Source organism: Phyllobates terribilis, unplaced genomic scaffold (assembly GCF_046119375.1).
Source record: "Phyllobates terribilis strain yellow unplaced genomic scaffold, ASM4611937v1 Scaffold_2__4_contigs__length_985480577, whole genome shotgun sequence".
Classification (NCBI taxonomy): domain Eukaryota; kingdom Metazoa; phylum Chordata; class Amphibia; order Anura; family Dendrobatidae; genus Phyllobates; species Phyllobates terribilis.
Genome location: NW_027362762.1, coordinates 456078443 through 456101285, shown reverse-complemented (window position 1 = coordinate 456101285; position 22843 = coordinate 456078443). Strand labels below are relative to the sequence as shown.

The 22843-nt window shown below is 45.8% G+C and overlaps 1 long non-coding RNA gene across 2 annotated transcripts in view; it reads right to left on the bottom strand.

Annotated features, from left to right (window-relative positions):
• Positions 1–22843, bottom strand: part of LOC141252816 (uncharacterized) — a 208786-nt gene that overhangs the window by 132662 nt on the left and 53281 nt on the right. For both annotated transcript variants that reach the window (XR_012314119.1, XR_012314118.1), the window contains exon 2: positions 19612–19652. This is a non-coding gene — a long non-coding RNA (uncharacterized lncRNA). The remainder of the gene's footprint in view (positions 1–19611; positions 19653–22843) is intronic.

Genomic DNA, 22843 nt, shown 5'->3' with positions numbered 1-22843 from the left:
GGGGTGAGCACTAGTCAACCCCACCGCAACTAAAAACAAACCAAAGAAAAAGACAAGACGATACACTTAGCTTTGAGAAGACACCAGAGAGATCACGACTAGAATCCACGAAGGAACTCCAAGGAGAATCCAGCCGACCGCCAGAACTCCAGACCTGAACAGAGTATTTTACTCTATCACCAGCAACTCTCTGGAGAAACTGAGTGAATTTAAAGATCCAGCAATGGTGTGTTAATTAGCAGCAGAAGGTGGAGATCACCGCTGGGTCCTAGAGAGGAAGGGATGATGAAAGGATCAAGAAGGTGTCTGCAAGGCCAAGGGCAGCGACCTTCTACAGCCGGATCCAGAATGATTATCTGTCAAACCTGACACACCTGTGACAGGTGCAGACCTATCACTCAGTACGTGGAAACATGTGGTCACATACTCTTCCACTATGTTGTTGAAACGCTGCCTCCTGCTAATACGGACCATATCAGATGATGGAGCTGGATGTTGTGGCTTGCTGAGGAAAGTTTTCTACATTTTGATCATTCCCTTCTGAGGTGGTGATGACTTCCTTCTCTTCTGCCTTGTGTTTGTTTCCAGTGAGCCCCTGCTGACAGGTGGGAATGCCGCGAGTAGTGCGTCTACCAGCGTGCACTTGTATTACCGCATTTTCTGATCTCACTCCAGTGATGGAAGTGAGAATGACACGTAGTCCTTGTAGCGGGGATCCAGCAGGGTGAACACCCAGTAATCAGTAAGCACAGGTAACAATCTGGGAAACTCAGCGATCATTGCGCAGGCACTGCAGCATGTATTGACTCATGTGTGCCAGGCTGCCCAGAGGCAACAACAAGCTGTCCTCGGTGGGAGGTGTATCATCTGTATCCCCCAGCAATGCTCCAGTGATGCTCATGAGCTGCTTTGAGTGCCATCCTGCTGTGAACACGGTTCCACTTCCTCCTCATGCTCCAAAACTGTCCCCTGGCTGGACAGTTGTGCACCTGGCCGCTTTTGGTACAGGAACCCACCCTCCAAGCCATGAGTGGATGACTGGCCTGATAATGGTGTGAATGGTCCCTGTTCCTCCTCCTCTTCCTCCTGTGCCTCCACCTCATCCATCATTGCCTGAAGCGTTTTGTCAAGGAGGCATATAAGTGGGATAGTAACGCACAGTATCTCCAGCATACGCAAGGTGGAGTTCCACATTGCTGGTATGTTGCATATGAGGCGGTGAGCGGGAAAGCAGAAGTGACACTGTGGTTTCCATCAAACTGTATTTAGAGACTTGTGGAGACTATCATACCATATGTAGGGAGTTGTGGAGCCACCATACTGTATATAGGGAGCATCATACTGTGTATTGAGGGCTGTGGAGCCTCCATACTGCATATAGGGGAGCTGTGAGGGCTATCATAGCTGTATATAAGGAGCTGTGTAGGCCATAATACTGTTTATAGGGGACTGTCGGGGACATCATACTATATATCGGGAGCTGTGTGGGCCATACTGCTGTAAATAAATCATATAATTTTGCATACAGGAAGCTGTGGGGACAATTCTACTATATATAGGGAGCTATGAGGCCATCACAATGCGTGTAGGGAGCCGTAGTCGGAATCACTGCATTCCCTTATAGATTGTGAGCCCTCGCGGGCTGGGTCTTCTCTCCTCCTGTACCAGTCGTGACTCATTTTTGTTCAAGACTATTGTAATTGTTTTTGCTATGTATACACCCTTTTTCACATGTAAAGCGCCAAGGAATAAATGGCGCTATAATAATAATGGCGCTATCATAATAATAATATAGGGAGCAGTGAGGGCCATCATACTGCATATAAAGGGGCTGTTGAAAAATTATACTATATATAGGGGGTTGTGGGAACATCATATTGCATATAGGGAGCTGTGGTTGCCATCATACCCCATATCACTGATCAGTCTAATTGGATCTGGCACTGCTGCGGGCACCTCCTTTATCACTCTCTCTCCCCCTATCAATTGAGCCTCTGTATTATTCGCAGACTACTACACTCATTTACACTAATCTAAAAAGTGCTATAGTTATCTAGCGTATTTGCCCAGTGTTTTAGGGCTTTCACTTCCTATATCTGTTGCTGAGCTGTGAGCTCTGACGTCTTCTCACTATTCTGAATCACCCTAAAATGGCTGATAAATTCACTGCTTAGGCTTCTATACAGCCTATAATAGACCCTTCTATTTGGCTGCATTGTACTCTAATGGACTTGGTGGTAAAACCACTGTGCCACGGCCTGAGGAAAGCCTGGAGGGGCGTGACTAGGTGCCTCACCAAGTCCAACGTCAGATACATGGTGACTGACGATACTGCGATCCGAGGAGAGACAAAGGAGGTGGGACCAGGTGCTACACCAGGACTGACCTCGGTTGGATGGCAGCTGACCCCCACGGGACTGGAGGACGGCATGGCAGACTTGGCAAGTACTGGCTGGCACGGCTGGTACAGTGGCTGACACAGCAGACACACAGGCTGGTACTGGCGGACACAACAGATATCCTGGTAGGCAAGTGCAGGCAGGAACGGCAGACGGACAAGCTAGTACAGGTGGACATGGCTGATAGGCAGGCAGGCACGGCTGATAGACAGGCAGGCAGGTGGGCACAGCTGATAGACAGGCAGGAGGGCACGGCTGTAGTACAGGACTGGTATACTGGATACGAGCACTGGGACCTGAGAACTAGAAAGCGTGTTAAAATAGACAAACAACGTTGCTCAGGCAGCTCCATGGTGGAGGAGGTGTTTTAAATAGTAAGTGTCCTCCAGCTATTGGCTGGGGACACTTTAGGACAACGCAGGTGCGGCCCCTTTAAGAAAGGGGGAGCGCGCGCCTTAAGCATAGTGCCTGGGAATCTGCATGCCGCTCGCACTCCAAGTAGCCGCCGACCCGGAAGATGGAGGCGGTGCAGGATGGGAACCGCGGCGGTGAGTGAGCTGGCATTCCTGCTAGGATAAAGGGACAGCTTGCAGAAACGCCGGCACTACAGTACCCCCCCCTTTATGCCCCCTTCTTTTTCAAGCCTACAAGAAATCTCTCTAAGAGGAGAGAGGCATGGATACTCTCCTGGGGCACCCAGGACCTCTCCTCGGGACTGAACAACTTCCAATCCACAAGAAAAGAGGTTTTTCTTCTTACCCTCTTGGTGGCCAGAATTTTCTATACCTCGAAAAGATCTTCAGTGCTGACTGGAGCAGGAGTGGTACCAGGGTCTTTGAAGAAAGAACTGAGGATGACAGGTTTGAGAAGAGAGACATGAAAGGAATTGGGGATTCGTAAAGAAGGCGGGCGTTCAAGTTTGTAGGCTACCGGTTTAATTTGTTTCAACTCCTCGAAGGGACCGATGAAACAAGGGCCCAATTTATACAACGATACCTTGAGATGGACATACTTGGACGACAGCCAGACCTTGGCCACAGGATGACACAGAGACGAATCCAGACAACTCATGTCCGCGGGTCTTTTCATCCGCTCGGAGGACTTTAATAAGGAAGACTTGGAGTCTTCCCAGATTTCAGAAAAACTCTTGATGAGGGAATCAGAAGCAGGAATATCAGCGTTGGTAGACACAGGGAACGGGATATTGGGATGTTGACCGTAGACCCCAAAAAACTGAGATTTGGCAGAAGATTAGCTTACATGATTATTGTATGAGAATTCGACCCAAGGCAGGAGTTCAACCCAGTCACTGTGGTGAGCATTGACAAAGTGCCAGAGGAAATTAGTCAGGATCTGATTGACTCGCTCCACCTGGCCATTGGGCTGAGGATCGTAGGCTGATGAGAAATCCAAAGTAACATTCAGTAGCATGCAGGTGGCCCTCCAGAAACAAGAGGTAAACTGGGCGCCTATATCTGAGACTATGTGGAGCATTAGACCATGGAGGCGGAAAATATGTATAGTAAATACATTTTTCTGCAAGCACTGGCGCAGATGTCAGACCGGGTAGCAGAGTGAAGTGAGCCATATTGGAGAAGCTAACCACAACCACCCAGATGACAGTACACGCGGTCGATACTGGCAGATCAGTGATGAAATCTGTGAGGAGCTGCCGATTTTCTAAAGACTATGATACTTTTCCAGCAACGGACCACCATTTTTATTAATATTATTATTGTGTTTTTATTAGTGATTTACTTGCCATGTTTTATATAGTTCTGCTAACTTGTCAGATGTACACTAGATTCACTTGTAAAACGTCCAGCATTCCACTAATCTGTATCTCAGGAGTCTATTGTTTCAACAGCCAATGGTCTCATTAGGCAAGTTTGGATTGAGACACAGTGGAGCCGTCATCACAGGGGGTCTTACATGCAGTCTCAGATGAAGGCTTCTAGAATATTCTGCATTGTTTATCGTACAGTGAATGCTTGAGGGGGAGAGTGATCACTTCTGTGCTGGGAGGGGGCTGACCCCAGGGATGTGGGGAGTTGATGGAAGGACACTGGAGGGATAGGACCTAGGGCTGTGGACGTGGAGCTGATGGATGGATGGCTTATGGAGTGTTGGAGATCAGTTATCAACTGGGCTGGATAAATGTACAACATTTGTGGATATGTCGTTGGATATCAACTTTATTCTAGGACTGTTGCTACTGTGCTTTCATTGTTTTATCTATCATCTGGAGGACTGTGGCAACAGACTATACTGGCTGGAGATACAAAATCTGTGGGCCAACCAAAAGTTGGGAGACAGTGAGTATGGCCTGATAAAGAGCAAGTGGAACTACTGATCCCAGGTTGAGAACTTAAGGACTGAGAGAACTGTATTTTGGCCATTTACTTGGAATTGCTGCATTACCATGGATGTGATTAATAAAATATTGTTGCATCGTTAACCTGCCTAGGTGATTACTTACAACCCACAACCGCACATCTTTACAAAATCCATAGCAATATGCTGCCAGGGTGCAGATGTTACGGTGCAAGGGAAGTAACTAACCGGTTGGAAGCTGTTTGGGAGTTTTGTTTTGGACAAACGAGGGACAGGCAGAGACGAAATCCGTAATATGTTTGCACAGGGTCGGCCACCAATAGTGTCGGGAAATGAGGAGAGCCGTCTTCTGTCCAGCATGCCCCGCCAGCTTAGACGAGTGACCCCAGAGAAGAAGCAGCTTTCTATCTGGTTCAACGTAAGTCTTACTGGAGGGAAGACGACACAAATCCAACGGAGTGACCATAATTATTTTGGAGGGCTCAATGATATGTTAAGGCTCTTCCTCCTGATTGGAAGACAGAATCGATCTAGAGAGTGCGTCTGACTTGACGTTATTCTCTGCTGGCCGAAAATGTAGAGTAAAATTGAACCATGCAAAGAAGAAAGACCATCTGGCCTGTCGAGAATTAAGCCGTTGTGCAGTCTGCAGATAGGCTAGATTGTTGTGGTCCGTGTAGATATCCACGGGATGTATAGCCCCTTCCAGCAAGAATCGCCACTCCTCCAGCGCCAGTTTTATTGCAAGCAGTTCCCTATCGCCAATTGAGTAATTGCATTCTGGAGCAGAGAAAATCTTGGAAAAGAAATCGCAAGTCACAATGAGGCCGAATGAGGTCTTCTGGGTAAGAACAGCTACGGCCCCTGAGGAAGAAGCATTTACCTCCAGAAAGAAAAGCTGAGATAGGAGTAGTCCGGGAAGAGAGATGGGGGATGAACTGGCGGTAGTAGTTTGCGAATCTGAGCAAAACGCTGGATAGCTTACAGACCGTCTGATGGGACCACTTCAAGGCGGTGGACACTTTTTTCAGGATCCATTTTCAGACTGGTCTCAGAGATAATGTATCCAGGAAATGGAAGAGAAATCTGCTCAAAAACGCACTTTTCATATTTGGGGTACAGACGGTTCTTCCTTAGTCTCTGCAGAACCTGGAGAACATCTCTTCAGTGTGAAGGCAGATCGGGGGATAACACCAACATATCATCCAAGTACACTACTACAAACGTGTAGAGAAGATCCCAGAAGATGTCCTTGTTCTTGAAAGACTGCAGGTGCGTGGCAGAGTCCAAACGGCATAACACGATACTCGTAGTAGCCATCATGGGTATTAAAGGCCGTTTTCCATTCATCTCTCTGGCAAACTCGGATCAGGTTGTACGCCTCCCAAAGGTCGAGTTTCATGAAGACTCTGGAACATTTAAGGCGATTTAGAGGCAGAGGATTTTCATTTTTTATCGTTATTTGATTTAGTCCCCTATAGTTGATACAGGGTCGAAGTGAACCGTCCTTCTTTACAAATCCTGCTCCAGATGGGGAGGAAGATTTTTTTTATAAATCCCCTAGCAAGATTCTCTTTAATATATTCCAACATGACTCGGGTCTCGACCTGCGACAGGGAGTAGATTCAACCTCGTAGAGGGGATGCACCTGGAAGGCGATAGATAGGACAGTCATACGAAGTTCCATGGGTTCGGTAACGAACTGGATGGTCTCAGAAAGATGCTTTCCATCCACCGATGAAACCACCAACGGATTCTGTAGACGTTGGATCAGAATTTTATACCACTCGACAATGGTCTGTTGGATGAGATCGCCTGCAGAACTGGAGTCCAGGTACGCCGACTTGACAAAACAAATGTTGCCACAGGAGACCGATACTGTCAGAGTCAGTGATGGAAAGGAGTGATTCTTGCCAAAGGTAGCCTCTCCAACAGACCCTAGGCACTGGAGCTTCCCGATTTCTCGGGGAAGGATCGGATAAAGTGTTTGAGACTGCCACAATAGAAGCATGTTCCATCTGCACGACAAACCTCCTGACGATGCTTAGCCAACTTCACCTCGTCAATCTGCATAGACTCTAGGAAAGGTGCCGCAGCAGGGGCTTGCTGGGTGATTGCCATTTGGAAGGTGGGAGGTAGGTACACAGATCTTCTTTCATGGATCACTTCTTTGATTCACTCCTGGAACCTGATGTCTATCCGGGTTGCCAGGTCATCCAATGAGGTGGGTATTTCCCTACCGGCCAGCTCGTCCTTGATTTGCCCGGAGAGGCCCTCCCAGAAGATAGGCACCAGAGACTCATTATTTCAAGTGAATTCGGATGACAGAGTATGAAAACAAACTGCATACTGGCCCATTGTGAGGTTACCCTTGCGTAACCTGAGTAGAAAAGATGCTGTAGAAGAAGTGCGACCAGGATCGTCGAAGACATTATGGAAGGCCTCTAGAAAGGCCTGGAGGTTTGACACCAAAGGATCCCCTCTCTCCCACAGAGCATAGAGCCATGCTAGAGCTTTGCTAGAGAGATGGAACATGATGAAAGCCACTTTGACCTGGTCCAAAACTAACTAATGAGCCAGGAGTTCGAAGTGCAGCGTGCACTGGTTGATGAACCCCCGACACAGGGCAGGGTCTCCGCCATAGCATGGAGGAGTAGACAGATGAGGTCAGGAGCCGGGTACATAGCTGGCGGAATAATGAGTCACAGCCGAAGTTACATTCCGGTAGACATAGCCGGAATTGCCAACGTGTCAAGACGGGTGTTTACTGTACGTAGATAGGACAGGATTTTATCCTGTTGGTCTTTCTGGTGGGAAACCTCCTGGTATAGATCACAGATGGAGGAAGCCTAAGAACCAGCATGCCCTGAGCAAACTGTAATGGAATGGGTAGTGGAACCACTGTGCCATGGCCCGAGGAAAGCCTGGAGGGGAGTGACTAGGTGCCTCACCAAGTCCAACCTCGGATACACGGCGGCTGACGATACCACGATCCAAGGAGAGACGAAGGAGGTGGGACCAGGTGCTACACCAGGACTGACCTTGGTTGGATGACAGCTGACCCCCAAAGGACTGGAGGCAGGGATAGCAGACTTGGCAAGTACTGGCTGGCACCGCTGTTTCAGTGGCTGGCATGACAGGCACACAGGCTGGTACTGGCATACACAACAGATATCCTGATAGGCAAGTGCAGATGGCCACAGCAGACGGACAGGCGGACATGGCTGATAGGCAGGCTGACATGGCTGGTAGACAGGTAGGCTGGCACGGCTGATAGACAGGCAAGCAGGAGGGCACGGCTGTAATACAGGACTGGTATACTGGATAGGAGCACTGGGACCTGAGAACTAGCAAGTGTGTTAGAACAAACAAACAATGTTGCTCAGGCACAGTGATGCTGGGGGAGGTTCCTTAAATAGTAAGTGTCCTACAGCTATTGGCTAGGGACACTTTAGGACAACATGCGTGCAACCCCTTTAAGGGAGGGGGAGATTGCGCACGCTAAGCACAGTGCCTGGGGACTTGTGCACCATGTGCAAACCCCGGGCAATCGCGGGAGGAGGTGCAGGATGAGGGCCACGGTGGTGAGTGAGCTGGCGTCCCTGCTGGGGAAGAGGGACAGCATTCAGGGACTCCGGCGCTACATATACCATGTGATCTGATAGCTGACAATCACTACGGGAAACTCACGTGGCCGTGCCTGAGGTCATGTCGGTCTTCTGGGCTCATGCAATCTTCTGAATTGTGGCAAATGGCAGTGGGGATATTTTTGGCGATTCACGAAAATCAAATTACAAGTTGTTCAAACTCGTTTTGACCTGCAAATTTCCTAAAACTGAGCACCAATTTGATTTGCACAGAATAGATTTGCTCATAACTAGTCCTTGGGAGCTGAACAATAAATAAATAATTAAGTCACTGATCCTAAGAAAGAAAATGTAAACTGTATCCAAATCTAGCAGCTCTATATTAAGAATGTGTTAAAGTTTATGCAAGTTTTATGAACCAGGATTATACTACTTGCTGCACAATATAAACTATTAAAGTCCTACTAAGTAACAGACTTGTGCCTATCTTTTATTTAGAAGAGTACTATAACAGTAAAGGGCCTCTTAATAACTTACATGAAAAATGATTTGCTTGTATGAAACCATAACTTAATAATAGCAAAATGCACAGGCTTGGACTGGCGCACAGGGGAATAGGTGAATCCCCTGGTGTGCAAAAGAGGCCCCCTACTTGAGCCTTGTTTGATGTACTATGTATAGAGGTTGCCTACTCTTTTTATTATTATATAGATACATAGACTGTCTGAGATGACATAAAATAGCAGTAGTAGACTACTTGACAAAGCCAATTTTTACAATTCTGACCACTGTCACTTTATGAAGTAATTACTCTGGAACGCTTCAACGGATCCCACTGATTCTGAGATGGTTTTCTCGTGACATATTGTACTTCATGATAGTAGTAACATTTCTTTGATATGACTTGGGTTACTTTGTGAAAAAACACACAACTGACCCCATTTTGGTAACTAGACCCCTCAGGAAACTTATCTAGATGTATGGTGAGTACCTTGAACCCCCAGGTGCTTCACAGAAGTTTATATAACATTATGCCGAAAAAGTACAATTTTCACATTTTTCCCACAAAAATGTATTTCAGCCCCCAATTTTGCATTTTCATAAGGATAACAAGAGAAATTGTACCATGCCATTTGTTGTGCAATTTCTCCTGAGTAAGCAGATACCCCATATGTGGGGGCAAACCACTGTTTAGGCGCACTGCAGGGCTCAGAAGGGAAGGAGCGCCATTTGACTTTTTGAATGTAAAATTAGCTTGAATAATTAGCGGACGCCATGTTGCATTTGGGGAGCCCCTGATGTGCCTAAACAGTGGAAACCGCCCAAAAGTGACCCTATTTTGGAAACTAGACCCCTCAAGGAACTTATCTAGATGTGTGGTGAGCAGTCTGACCCCCAGGTGCTTCACAGAAGTTTATAACGTAGAGCCGTGAAAATAAAAAAATCTAACTTTTTTCACAAAAATGATCTTTTAGCCCCAAATTTTTTATTTTTACAAGAGTAAGAGGAGAAAATGGACCTGTAAGGGGGTTGGTACTCACTCAGCCGCTTTCAAGGTAATCGCAGGAGTCAGTTTCTTTAAAAATGTCCAAGGCGGGTTTATTCGGACTTCATAAACCGCACTCTCCAGGTAAATGAAATATAGCCTTGTCCGGCACAAAGTAACAAAACAAGCAAAACAGATCCAAGCACTTTCACAGGCATTCAGTTTACTAGGAAATCAATTCAGGCGGCTTTTTTTGCTGACGATGTCATTTTATTTATGTCTGACCCCACCCAACATCTACCTATAGTATTAGACTTACTTTAAAATTTTGGCTCTTACTCAGGGTTTAAAATCAATGTTAAAAAATGTGAAATACTCCCATTAACTGAAAAGGGAACAAAACTCTGCCCAGATGGACTCTGGAACATTTAAGGCGATTTAACAGCTCGGAGATGAGAGGCAGAGGATTTTCATTTTTTATCGTTATTTGATTTAGTCCCCTATAGTTGATACAGGTCGATACCTGTCCATGATGACCCTTTCCATCATCTGTGCTGGGGAGGAAGATTCAGGTTGCAACCACTTTTGAACCAGGTGCAGGAGGCCGAACATCTGGGACCGGGGAGGTTTGTCACTGCAATAGGCCCAGCAGTGCACTCGTTGCGCCCTGACAGTCAGAGTCACTCCCAAGCGCACCAAAATTTCTGTTTTTAATTTAGCGTACTCCTTTGCGTCCTGCAGGGCCAGGTCATAAAAGGCTTTCTGTGGCTCGCTTGTTAAATATGACTCCAGCACATCCGCCCACTGCTCCGGAGGCAATCTCTCCCGCTCCGCCACCCTCTCAAAGACCGTCAGAAACACCTCGACGTCATCAACCGTAGTCATCTTTTACAATGCTCTTCTTACCATCTTCTTGACATGTGAATCATCACCTGGAGTTGGGGGAGGGGCGGCTTCTCTGCTGTGAACTTTCTCCGCTAGAAGATCCATCTGCCGTTGTTGCTGCTGAATATGCTGCACCAGGTGTTTATTAGTCTCTTGCTGCATCTGTTGCTACTCCCGGTGCTGCTGTTGCAGGCTCTGCTGGCTCGGCAAGTACTGCTGGTGCTGCTGTTGTTGGCTTTGCAGCAGATGTTTGAGTAGCTCCTCCATGGTGCAGGACATCTCTGGCTGGCTGGCGGCCTTTTCCCAGGACATCCACCGATCTCTGTGGCAGGTACATGTTTTCCTGGAATCCTGCCCGCATTTCTAGCACCAATTGTAAGGGGGTTGGTACTCACTCATCCGCTTTCAAGGTAATCACAGGAGTCAGTTTCTTTAAAAATGTCCAAGGCGGGTTTATTCGGACTTCATAAACCGCACTCTCCAGGTAAATGAATTATAGCCTTGTCTGGCACAAAGTAACAAAACAAGCAAAACAGTCCATACAGTGCTGCGGGTTCACTCGTTACCAGTCAGTGTCCTGTAGCAGAGACACGCTGGAGGTCTCTACACCTCCATCCGCAGACACCGAATGAGACACTCCATTTTATACACACGCCCTGGGGGTGGGGATATGTGAGCAGCCAATCCCACCTGTCTCTTATAACTGCTCGTAAAAACCGGTCCTGATACGCCCAATTAACCCTCTCAGCACTATGTGTGCTGGAACATGCTTTCCCGGTTTTACATCACTGAAGCTGCCAACCTCAGCAATACATATCTCCCATCAAGGACATGTCCGGCAGCCATCTTGCAGACCCCAAAAACTGTTGTGCAATTTCTCCTGAGTATGCCGATACCCCATATGTGGGGAAAAAACACTGTTTGGGTGCACAGCAGGGTTCAGAAGGGAAGGAGCACTGTGTGACTTTTTGAAGGCAAAATTGCCTGGAATCGAGAGCGGACGCCATGTTGCATTTGCAGAGCCCCTGATGTGCCTAAACAGTGGAAACCCCACACAAGTGACCCAATTTTGGAATCTACACCTCTCAAGGATTTTATAAAGGGGTATAGTGAACATTTTGAACCCAGAGTCACTTCACAGAATTTGATAACATTAGGTCATCATATTGAATATGTTGTCATTAGTCTTGAGCACAAGTGCTCGCTACTTGAGTTTACATCGGGTACTCGGGTATGCACCAAGTATCGTGGGTGCTCGGGTGACATGCTCGAGTCCCCGCCTGCATGTTTCACTGTTGTTAGACATCCAAAAAAAACATGTGGGGATTGCTCGTGTATGACGGGCGATCCCTGCCTGTTTTTTTTAGCTGTATAACAGCCGCGAAACATGCTGGTTGGGGACTCGAGCATGTCACTGGAGCACCTGCGATACTCGTTGGCTACCCGAGCACCTGCTGCAAACTCAAGTAGCGAGTACTTGCTCTCAACACTAGTCGCCATATCATCATCATTTTTTTTCTTTACTTTTGAAAAAATCCCAACCCTAACACAACCCTAATCCAAACCGTAACCCTAATCCTAACCATAACCCTAATCCTAACACAACCCTAGCGCCAACACAACCTTAACCCCAACACAACCCTAGCGCCAACACAACCTTAACCCCAACACAACCTTAACCCCAACACAACCTTAACCCCAACACAACCCTAACCCTAACACAACCCTAACCCTAACACAACCCTAACCCTAACACAACCCTAACCCTATCACAACCCTAACCGTAACACAACCCTAACCCTAACACAACCCTAATCCTAACCCTAACACAACCCTAACCCTATCCCGAGGGATCCATTCACTATAATGAAGTAGCAGAGTTACTCTAGACTCCGTCTGGCCTCTGTTTAGTGGTGTCCTTTTTTTCAGAGGTTCACAAAACTGTGGCCGACGGCACTTTTATGCACGCCTAATAAACCGACGGACACTGTGGGATCACAGGCCAGACAGCGTCCACATTGCCTCCATCTGCCTCATTACAAGGAGTCTTCCGCCGGGGGTTCCGTCTGAATCACATATTTCAGAGATTTACACAGAAACCCTGATGTAAGAGCTCAGCGCAAAGCGCAGGATAAATGTGACCAAGCCTTTCTGCAATCTTTGGGAGGCAGAATGAACAAATCAGCAGCAGGTGAAGAATTGGTTTTATTTATTTTTTATGCTGCTTTTCGTGCAGTGTAAGTGATTAGACGACTTTATTCTTCGGGTCAGTGCGATTACAGTGATACCAGATTTTTATAGGGTTTTTAGGTTTGGCAGCTGTCACACACTAAAAGACGCTCTTTTTTTTTGCAAAGACTAGTTTTTGCATCACCATATAACTTTTCCATATTTCGGCCGACAGAGTCATGTAAGGGCTTTTTTTTTTGCGGGACAAGTTGACATTTTTCTTGTTACCGTTTTAGGGCATGTGACATTTTTTGATTGCTTTCTATTCTGATTTTTGGGAGGCTGAATAAACAAAAACCAACAATTCAGGAATTTTTGTTGTTGTTTTTTATGCCGTTCTGCGTGTGGTAAAATTGATAAGGCAGCTTTATTCTTTGGGTCAGTACATTTACAGCCATAGTACATTTGTATTATTTTTTATGTTTTGGTGCTTTTACACAATAAAAACTATTTTAAAGAAAAAAAATTTTTTTTGCATTGCTTTATTCTGAGAGCTATAACTTTTTTATTTTTCAGCTGATGGAGCTGTATGGCAGCTTGTTTTTTGCAGGACAAGATGAAGTTTTTATTTACATTCATATTTTTGATCGCACTTTATTCCACTTTTGATGATGATAAACCACCGTTTTTTGCACCGTTTTTTGCACCGTTTTTTGCATCGTTTTTTGTTGAAATTTTTTTACTGCGTTCACTATAAAGGGGTTAAATAGTGGGACAGTGTTATATGTCAGGTCGTTCTGTATGCGGCGATACCAAATATGTGTACTTTTGTTTGTTTTTTTCGCAATATTTATTTATGGGTATTTATGGGTACATATATATATATATATATATATATATATATATATATTATTTTTACAACTTTTTTTTAACTTTATTCTCACTTTTTTACTTTGTCCCACTATGAGACTTTCACTTTCAGCAGTCTGATTGTGGTTATAATGTTTAGCAGTGCAGGATCACGGCTATACATTTAGGACCTGTCAGCCCTGCAGACACAAGTTACTTTGATTATGCACGGCGCATGATCAAAGTAACTTGCTGGTGTCTGGTGACCCGGATGTCGTCATGGTTCACCACGGCAACAATCGGGACCCCACACTGATGGTGCAGGGTCTTCGATCCAAGAGCAGAGGGGCTGCTGTCCCACTGCAGCCCCTCTGCTCGTTCACTAAATGCTGCAATCGCAGCATTTAGGGAGTTAAAGTGCTGAGAGCAGTGCGGGCACCGCTCCTGGCACTGAGAACAGGGTGACAGCTATCAGAATCAGCTGACACCTGGTGGCGATCGAGCCCGCACAAGCTGTGTGCGGGCGCGATCGCCATGTCGTAATAGTAGTCTGTGTGGTGCAATACACTTCAGCTGAATGTGTGTCCGAGGATGCACATCCAGCTGAAGTTTCTGCTGCCATTGGCTGGCCCCTGACTGGCCGGGCCCGGTTGCAGCTGCGCCACTGTTCATGGCTTCCAAACTTCAGACAGTCGTTGCCTGCAAAGTATTAAAAATTAACATTTTATTTATGGTAAAGGTAATTTGTCCAATTACTTTTGAGCCCTTGAAATGAGGAGTCTTTGTAGAAAAATGGTTGCAATTCCTAAACGTTTCAAAGGATATTTTTGTTCAACCCCTTTAATTAAACTTGAAAGCCTATAATTCAATTGAATCTCAGTTGTTTCATTCTAAATCCAAAATAGTGCCATGCAGAGTCCAAATCACAAAGATTCGATCACTGCCCAAATATTTCTGGACCTCATTGTATAACTACAAGGCTGCAACTTCTGATTAAGGGGCATCATATGGGGCTAGGTATTGTGAACTTAATACAGACTGTAAAACTTTGTTCTATGGCTTCACTTTTTGAATCTGCTATTCCTGCAGTTTAGAGAGTAACCACTTGAGGGCATCCTTCTCTTTTGCAGAATTGTCTGTTTGCCTTGGCACAGTTCACTGACCACTCCCTCATCACAGGAATTCATCACTGCCTGGTACCTGGGACTGAGTGGTGGGGGTGGTTGTAGAAGGTGACATCCACCCTGAACTGGTTGTGCTGGGTAAAACTGCCTACTGCATTGTAGAATGAGAGTTTAATAGTTAAGAAAGCAAAACAGAAACTACAGAACTCTCCAGGGTAATAAAACTCACCTCTGTATAAAAACTTATACATTTTATTTGCTGCAAAAAAAATTATGAAAACATGTTATGTGACTACACTGCTACAGAAGTTATTCATTATTAATATGTAAAAAGAAAAGGTAATGTTTCTATGGCTTACAGTATATTGTGTTTTTTTTTAAAAGCCTCTGTCTTTATATTGATGAATGAACCTTAATCATGCTGACAGTTTTTCTTTCAGAATGGTCTTTTAGAATTGCCATTTGCACCAGGGTTAGAAATGGTCAACAGAGGGCTCTGTGCAAGGACAGGTTATGGACTCCTTGCTCTCCAACAGCTAGCCCAAGTTTCGCCTGCAGGCTTCATCCTGGGCTTTACACCTAGATGAAGCTGACTGGTGAAATTTTATTTGGGTATAGAAATCTTGTGTCCCCTGTGGTTTTGGGCTTGTGTCTCCTGTGGTATGAGCTTAATCATTACATGTGGTTCATTTAGTAATATTAGGCTAGGTGCCCACTGCACCTGAGCAAACTGTCAGCACATACATTCAGGACGTGAACATCTGAGGCTGAGACATCCATCATAAGGACCCCTTATAAGAGAAAGTATACTACTAGGTATACATTTCATTGCAATGTCCCACTCTATAAGAAAATACAATCTGCCGTGTTTTCCTATACAGAAAAGCAAATGGTATGTAGTTGCATACCAGCGAGACGGAGGCTGAAAGAACACACTTTTGGCCTATGGTGAAGAGAGGACTATAGGAATGCTATAGTATACATTCAGAAAAGCTCTATGTGTAGACTAAGTGTACAGAGCAATGTGAACTCAGCCTTATACTATTTTTAAAGGATTTGCATTCGGCCAATCAATTCTTCGTGCAAATTTTATGGCGGCCTTCACTCTTGCAGTGCATAACGTGAAATTCACAACAAGATCCGAATGTAACACATGAGGATTTTTATGCGGAAAAGCAGTGGGAATGCTGCAGAAACCATGCAGGTGTGCAGTGAATATTCAGCAGAAAATTTGCATTGTGTGAATCCAACCTTAGGCTTCAGACAGATTTTATCTGGTGGAAAATATGTATTAGAGCAGGGGTCCTCAAGCTACGGCCCGCGGGCCACATGCGGCCCGCGGAGGACTTTCATCCGGCCCGCCAGGCTATGGGCGGAGGAGAGGAGAGCGGTGCCATTGCCCGCCCTTCCCCCCGCTTGCTCAGGGCCCCGGCAGGCGGATACTTACGTCTCCCCGTGCCTCTGCAGATCCGCTGTCTTCCGTGCTCTGCGCTTCCTGTGACGTCTCAGGTCAGAGGGCGCGGTGACGTCTTTACACCGCGCCGTCCCGAGTGCCGTCACAGGCAGCGCAGAGCGGGACAACGCCGCCGTGACGCTGGAGTCCAGACCAGAGCAGCGGCAGCAAGTGAGAAGTGAGGTGAGTATTGGATTTATCTTTTTTTTTTTTAATGTATGGAGGCATAGGTCATTATATGGAGGGTGACATCCTGCAAGGGGTATAATATGGGGGGGGTGACATCCTGCATGGGGTATAATATGGGGGGGGTGACATCCTGCATGGGGTATAATATGGGGGGGTGACATCCTGCATGGGGCATAATATGGGGGGTGAGACATGCTGCATGGGGCATAGTATGGGGGGTGTGACATCCTGCATGGGGCATAATATGGGGGGGGTGACATGCTGCATGGGGCATAGTATGGGGGGTGTGACATGCTGCATGGGGCATAGTATGGGGGGGTGACATCCTGCATGTGGCATTATATGGGGGGGTGACATGCTGCATGGGGCATTATATGGGGGGGTGACATGCTGCATGGGGCATTATATGGGGGGGGTGACATGCTGCATGGGGCATTAGAAAGACAGGGGAGTGATATCCTGCATGGGGCATTATATGGGGGGGTGACATCCTGCATGGGGCATTATATGGGGGGTGACATCCTGCATGTGGCATTATATGGGGGGGTGACATGCTGCATGGGACATTATATGGGGGGGTGACATGCTGCATTATATGGGGGGGTGACATGCTGCATGGGGCATTATAAAGACAGAGGAGTGATATCCTGCATGGGGCATTATATGGGGGGGGTGACATCCTGCATGGGGCATAATATGGGGGGTGTGACATGCTGCATGGGGTATAATATGGGGGGTGTGACATGCTGCATGGGGCATAATATGGGGGGTGTGACATGCTGCATGGGGCATAGTATGGGGGGGTGACATCCTGCATGTGGCATTATATGGGGGGGGTGACATGCTGCATGGGGCATTATATGGGGGGGTGACATGCTGCATGGGGCATTATATGGGGGGGTGACATGCTGCATGGGGCATTATATGGGGGGGTGACATGCTGCATGGGGCATTATATGGGGGGGTGACATGCTGCATGGGGCATTAGAAAGACAGGGGAGTGATATCCTGCATGGGGCATTATATGGGGGGGTGACATCCTGCATGGGGCATTATATGGGGGGGGTGACATGCTGCATGGGACATTATATGGGGGGGTGACATGCTGCATTATATGGGGGGGTGACATGCTGCATGGGGCATTATAAAGACAGGAGTGATATCTTGCATGGGGCATTATATGGGGGGGTGACATCCTGCATGGGGCATGATATGGGGGGGGGGTGACATCCTGCATGGGGCATAATATGGGGGGTGTGACATGCTGCATGGGGCATAATATGGGGGGTGTGACATGCTGCATGGGGCATAGTATGGGGGGGTGACATCCTGCATGGGGCATTATATGGGGGGGGGTGACATGCTGCATGGGGCATTATATGGGGGGGGGTGACATGCTGCATGGGGCATTATATGGGGGGGGGGGTGACATGCTGCATGGGGCATTATATGGGGGGGTGACATGCTGCATGGGGCATTATATGGGGGGGTGACATGCTGCATGGGGCATTAGAAAGACAGGGGAGTGATATCCTGCATGGGGCATTATATGGGGGGGTGACATCCTGCATGGGGCATTATATGGGGGGTGACATCCTGCATGTGGCATTATATGGGGGGGTGACATGCTGCATGGGACATTATATGGGGGGGTGACATGCTGCATTATATGGGGGGGTGACATGCTGCATGGGGCATTATAAAGACAGAGGAGTGATATCCTGCATGGGGCATTATATGGGGGGGTGACATCCTGCATGGGGCATTATATGGGGGGTGACATCCTGCATGTGGCATTATATGGGGGGTGACATGCTGCATGGGGCATTATATGGGGGGGTGACATGCTGCATTATATGGGGGGGTGACATGCTGCATGGGGCATTATAAAGACAGGGGAGTGATATCTTGCATGGGGCATTATATGGTGTGAGAAAGGGACATCCTGCATGGGGCATTATATGGGGGGTGGCATCCAGCATGGGGCATTATAAGGGGGGAACAGCCTGCATGGGGCATTATAAGGGGGGGGGGAACAGCCTGCATATGGCATTATAAGGGGGAAACAGCCTGCCTATTGGGAACATTTACCTGCCCATTGAGGACCTATGCTGCCTATTGGGGACCTATGCTGCCTATTGGGGACATTTACCTGCCTATTGGGGACATTTCCCTGCCTATTGGGGACATTTCCCTGCCTATTGGGGACCTAGGCTGCCTATTGGGGATATTTACCTGCCTATTGGGGACCTATGCTGCCTATTGGGTACAGTTACCTACCTATTGAAATACCGGTTGATTTAACTTTACTTGTTCTTCATTTTAAAAATTGTATTTGTTCCTGTATTGTTTTTTTTTTTACTTCAAAATAAGATATGTGCAGTGTGCATAGGAATTTGTTCATAGTTTTTTTTTTAAAAACTATATTCTGGCCCTCCAATGGTCTGAGGGACAGTGAACTGGCCCCCTGTTTAAAAAGTTTGAGGACCCCAAAATTAGGCTGCGTGCCCACGTTGCGGATTACAAGCGTTTTTGATGCGGAATTTCCGCAGCGGAAACGCTTGTAAAACGCTTGGTAATCCGCCCCCCATGGTCCCCAATGAGAATCCGCAAGTTCTATGCCCATGCTGCGGATTTTTCCGCAGTGTTTATGCTGCGTTCAAAAATCCGCAGCATGTTCATTAATTTTGTGTTTCCGCAAGCGGAATTGCCTTATTCAATGCATGAAAAAACGCAAGGCAATTCCGCATGTCGAAAACGTGTGAAAAACGCACGATAAACGCGCGATAAACGCTTGCGGAATTCCGCATGCGTTTTTTCCGGGAGAGGACTTGCAGAAATGAAGCAGAAATGTTCTGCTTCATTTCTGCATCGTGGGCACATAGCCTAAGAGTATACACTAGATTGTTGTGAATGATACACTTAACTGATAAGTATGTCACCTCCTGGAGGCCTTATCCGAATGTCTGATGTAGTGGGGGTTTTCGATCCAAGGCTAAGGATACTGTTTTGGGGCTTGTAAATTTGAATAACTGCTGATGTATAAAAATGAATGCTATACAGATGCCATAGAGATAAGTTACAGATAAAAAATCATCTGTTTTTTTCTTTGATGAAATCTGGATGAATATATTACCTGGGAGGTTCTGCTATTCTTTTTGGACTTCAAGCAAGAAGCTGCATGATAAAGAATGATTGTGAATTAGTTATCAATACATTATTGACCTGTCTATGTCTTCAACTACTGTACCACCATAACATTTACTGATTCTGGAATTTAGAAAGGGTGAAAATGGGACAAAAATGGAGGTATTTGGGGTAGTTGTGGACGATGTAAAATTGCTGAACAGCTTATTTGGTACAAAAGTGGCAATCTAGGGAAAACTATTTTGAGCAAAAGACTGGAAACTTTTTCTCTAAGAAAATCTTTTATTATGAAATATGTATGTAACTGTATCTTTGAATCTCTAAACCACTCATTGTAGTAAAAACACTTTTAGCCCTAAAATGTAAACATTGAACTCTGCTGGCTCCAGTTTAATAAGTCAAAGGGCTTGTTCACATGTTGAGTTTTTGCTGTGTTTTTTATGGCAAAAAAAAAATGCAGGAAAATGAATGAGATCTGTCTAAGGATAAAGGAAGAGAGAAGTCAGAGCAGCTCTCACTTCTACCGGGTGTCAGTTTCAATTGAAGGATGTGGGAGGGAAGCAGCCACTGATTGTCTGCAGGGCTCGCATCACATTGTTATATATCCCAATAAAGTACATTTAAGTTTGTGGGTGCAATGTGAAAAAATGTGGAAAAGTTCATGGGGCATAAATACTTTTTCAAGGCACTGTATATGAAAAGAAGCTGTTCAATTCCTATCTCCTTTGAAATATGAAATTAATTTGCTATTTAGCACATAAAACGTAAAAACGTTTCTGAGTGTCCAGTAAACGGAATCTGTCACCAGGTTTTTGATACCTAATCTGAGAGCAGCATAATGGCAGATACCCTGATTCAGGGATGTATCACTTACTAGGCTGCTTGCTGTAGTTTTGTTAAAATCCCTGATTTAATCAGCAGGAAATTATTACTCATCATGACTCATGAATATGGAGGACTACATGGCAGCAGGTTTACTAGTCCTCTAGTGATAATCTCCTGCTGATAAATGAGCTCATGAATTATGAGCTCTGTATAACCCCACCACTACCACTGATTGGCAGTTCTCTGGTTAGGCACAGTGTGTGCAGTTAGTTGCCAATCAGTGGTGTGGGCTCAGCATTCAGAGAACTGGTAGATTTGCAGCAGAAAAAAATTATGATTTTATTAAAATTGCAGCATGCCACCCAGTAAGAGACACATCACTGGCATCAGGGTCTCTGCCTTTACATCATGCTGCTTTCAGTTGGAGTTCAGATTCCCTATAAATATAGGGTCACTGGAGTGGGGAATTGTAACAATCATTTACTAAACAGAGCATTGTCAGCAACTATTTTTCAGGACTTTAGTATAGTCTCCCTTCAAAAATACTCTTTTATCTTTAGTAAATATGACTGTAAATGTAATATATGATTTGATCCCAAAAATGTTAGCTATGCTGATTTTACAATATGTATAATATGCTGTTTTACAACATACATTGTGAGGGACAATTAGGTTAAAAACATCATTAGAGTAATGGGTTTAGCCTTCAAAGTGCAAACATCACATTTCTGTATTTTTTGCACATTACAAATAGTATTTTTTTTTATTTTAGTTTAGTTTAATTAAAATGCTAATCCCTTTGTATATTTCCTTGAAAGATGGTTTTCTCAAACTTTAAAGGCCTTTCCTTCCCTACCCTAACCATTGCCAAAAGGTTATTTCCCTTACAGTACACAGTGGGAGTTTACTAAAGATAAATTGTGCAGGGATGTGCCACTTTATTGAAGCCTGTTTAGCATTAATGGATACACCTTTAAGTACTATTATTGTGCAAATTTAGGTAACCTTCTAAATGATTTTTATTAACAGTTTCCTATCATTTTGCTGGTGTAATGACTGTAACTATTGTACATAGCTGGTTGTACTGACATAAATCAAACAACACACTGCTCCTAGCGCTGTAAATTCTCTATCCCCCTCATTTTTCCCAGGAGTAGTGTAATCACCTTATTCCTCAGGTGAGTCAGATTCTAGAGGCTGTACAGTATCAGAATCTTATTATAGAGAAGTGTGCACAAGGCACTCTCTATCTGCCCCATTTCTTGGAGTAGGAGAAGCAGTCAACTGTTCAAGGGTTTCAGATCATACAGGCTATTTGGTCTCAAAATGTAGATTGGAAGGAAAGTACCCACCAGGTGCTCTACAAAAGAGAAATTCACAGAGGCTTGTGTGAATATTGAGAAAAGGTGAGAACCCAGACTCTGATGTACGAAAGGAGGAAATACACATTTCACAGCATCCTTGTCTGTTACGAAGAAGAAATCCCTCATGGGATGTAATAGAAGAAATCAGTTCAGGAATGAAGTTGTTTTGGATACATGAGAGCTTGTGAAGCCAGCAGCAACCTGAATACACTGATCTCACGGGATGTGTAGGAGAGTAACATGTACAGAAAAATATGACTCAGAGTAGGTGGCAGATTAAATATTTAGGGGCCTGAATTTTTTTTAAAGTGGTCTAAAGGAAACCTACTAATAGGTGGTGTAACCTGGACTAGACAATCTAAAAAATGCACTAAATATATCATCCAACATGAACCACAGTGATAAAGTTAGTGCATCCTAAAACGGTCTTGTCTAAGTTTACACTGTATAACTGTGGCGCCCCTGAGGGTTCAGTCGCCACAGGCGTACTGCACCTCAGACCGAGGTGTGGTATCACCTCTCCGAGGTAAGGGTGACGCACCTCTCAGGACTCAGCCATCCATTCAACACTACACAACTCCTGTCCTGAGGGGGGGCTTTAAGGCACCATAGTGCTGCCCCAGCCGGGATAGAGGAGATGGGGGGGGGAAATCAAAAGATAGGGGGAACCATGCAGTGGGTGAGGGTGGAGGACACACTTTAGGTTACACTCATTCAATCATATTTATTCAACGGCCATCTTAGGTTCAAGGTCCTTTGATTGTGGTCTTCATCACTAAACGTGGCTTTCCGGTGGAACCTGCAGCTGATTGAAGATACACGGTCCTCGTTCTCTGGCCTTGAGGCGAGGAGCGGGCTAGAGTTAACGGCTGTCTCTACCCGGTCAAGGTCCCTACCTAAGAAGGCCTGGAGGGGAGCAGAGGAGACAAGCTCCACAGGCAAAAGGATCCCAGGGGGATGCAGACGGAGCGGCATACGCCACCTGTCCTCACTATTCTGGCCTAGTCAGAGGGACTCCTGCTGCAAACGGGG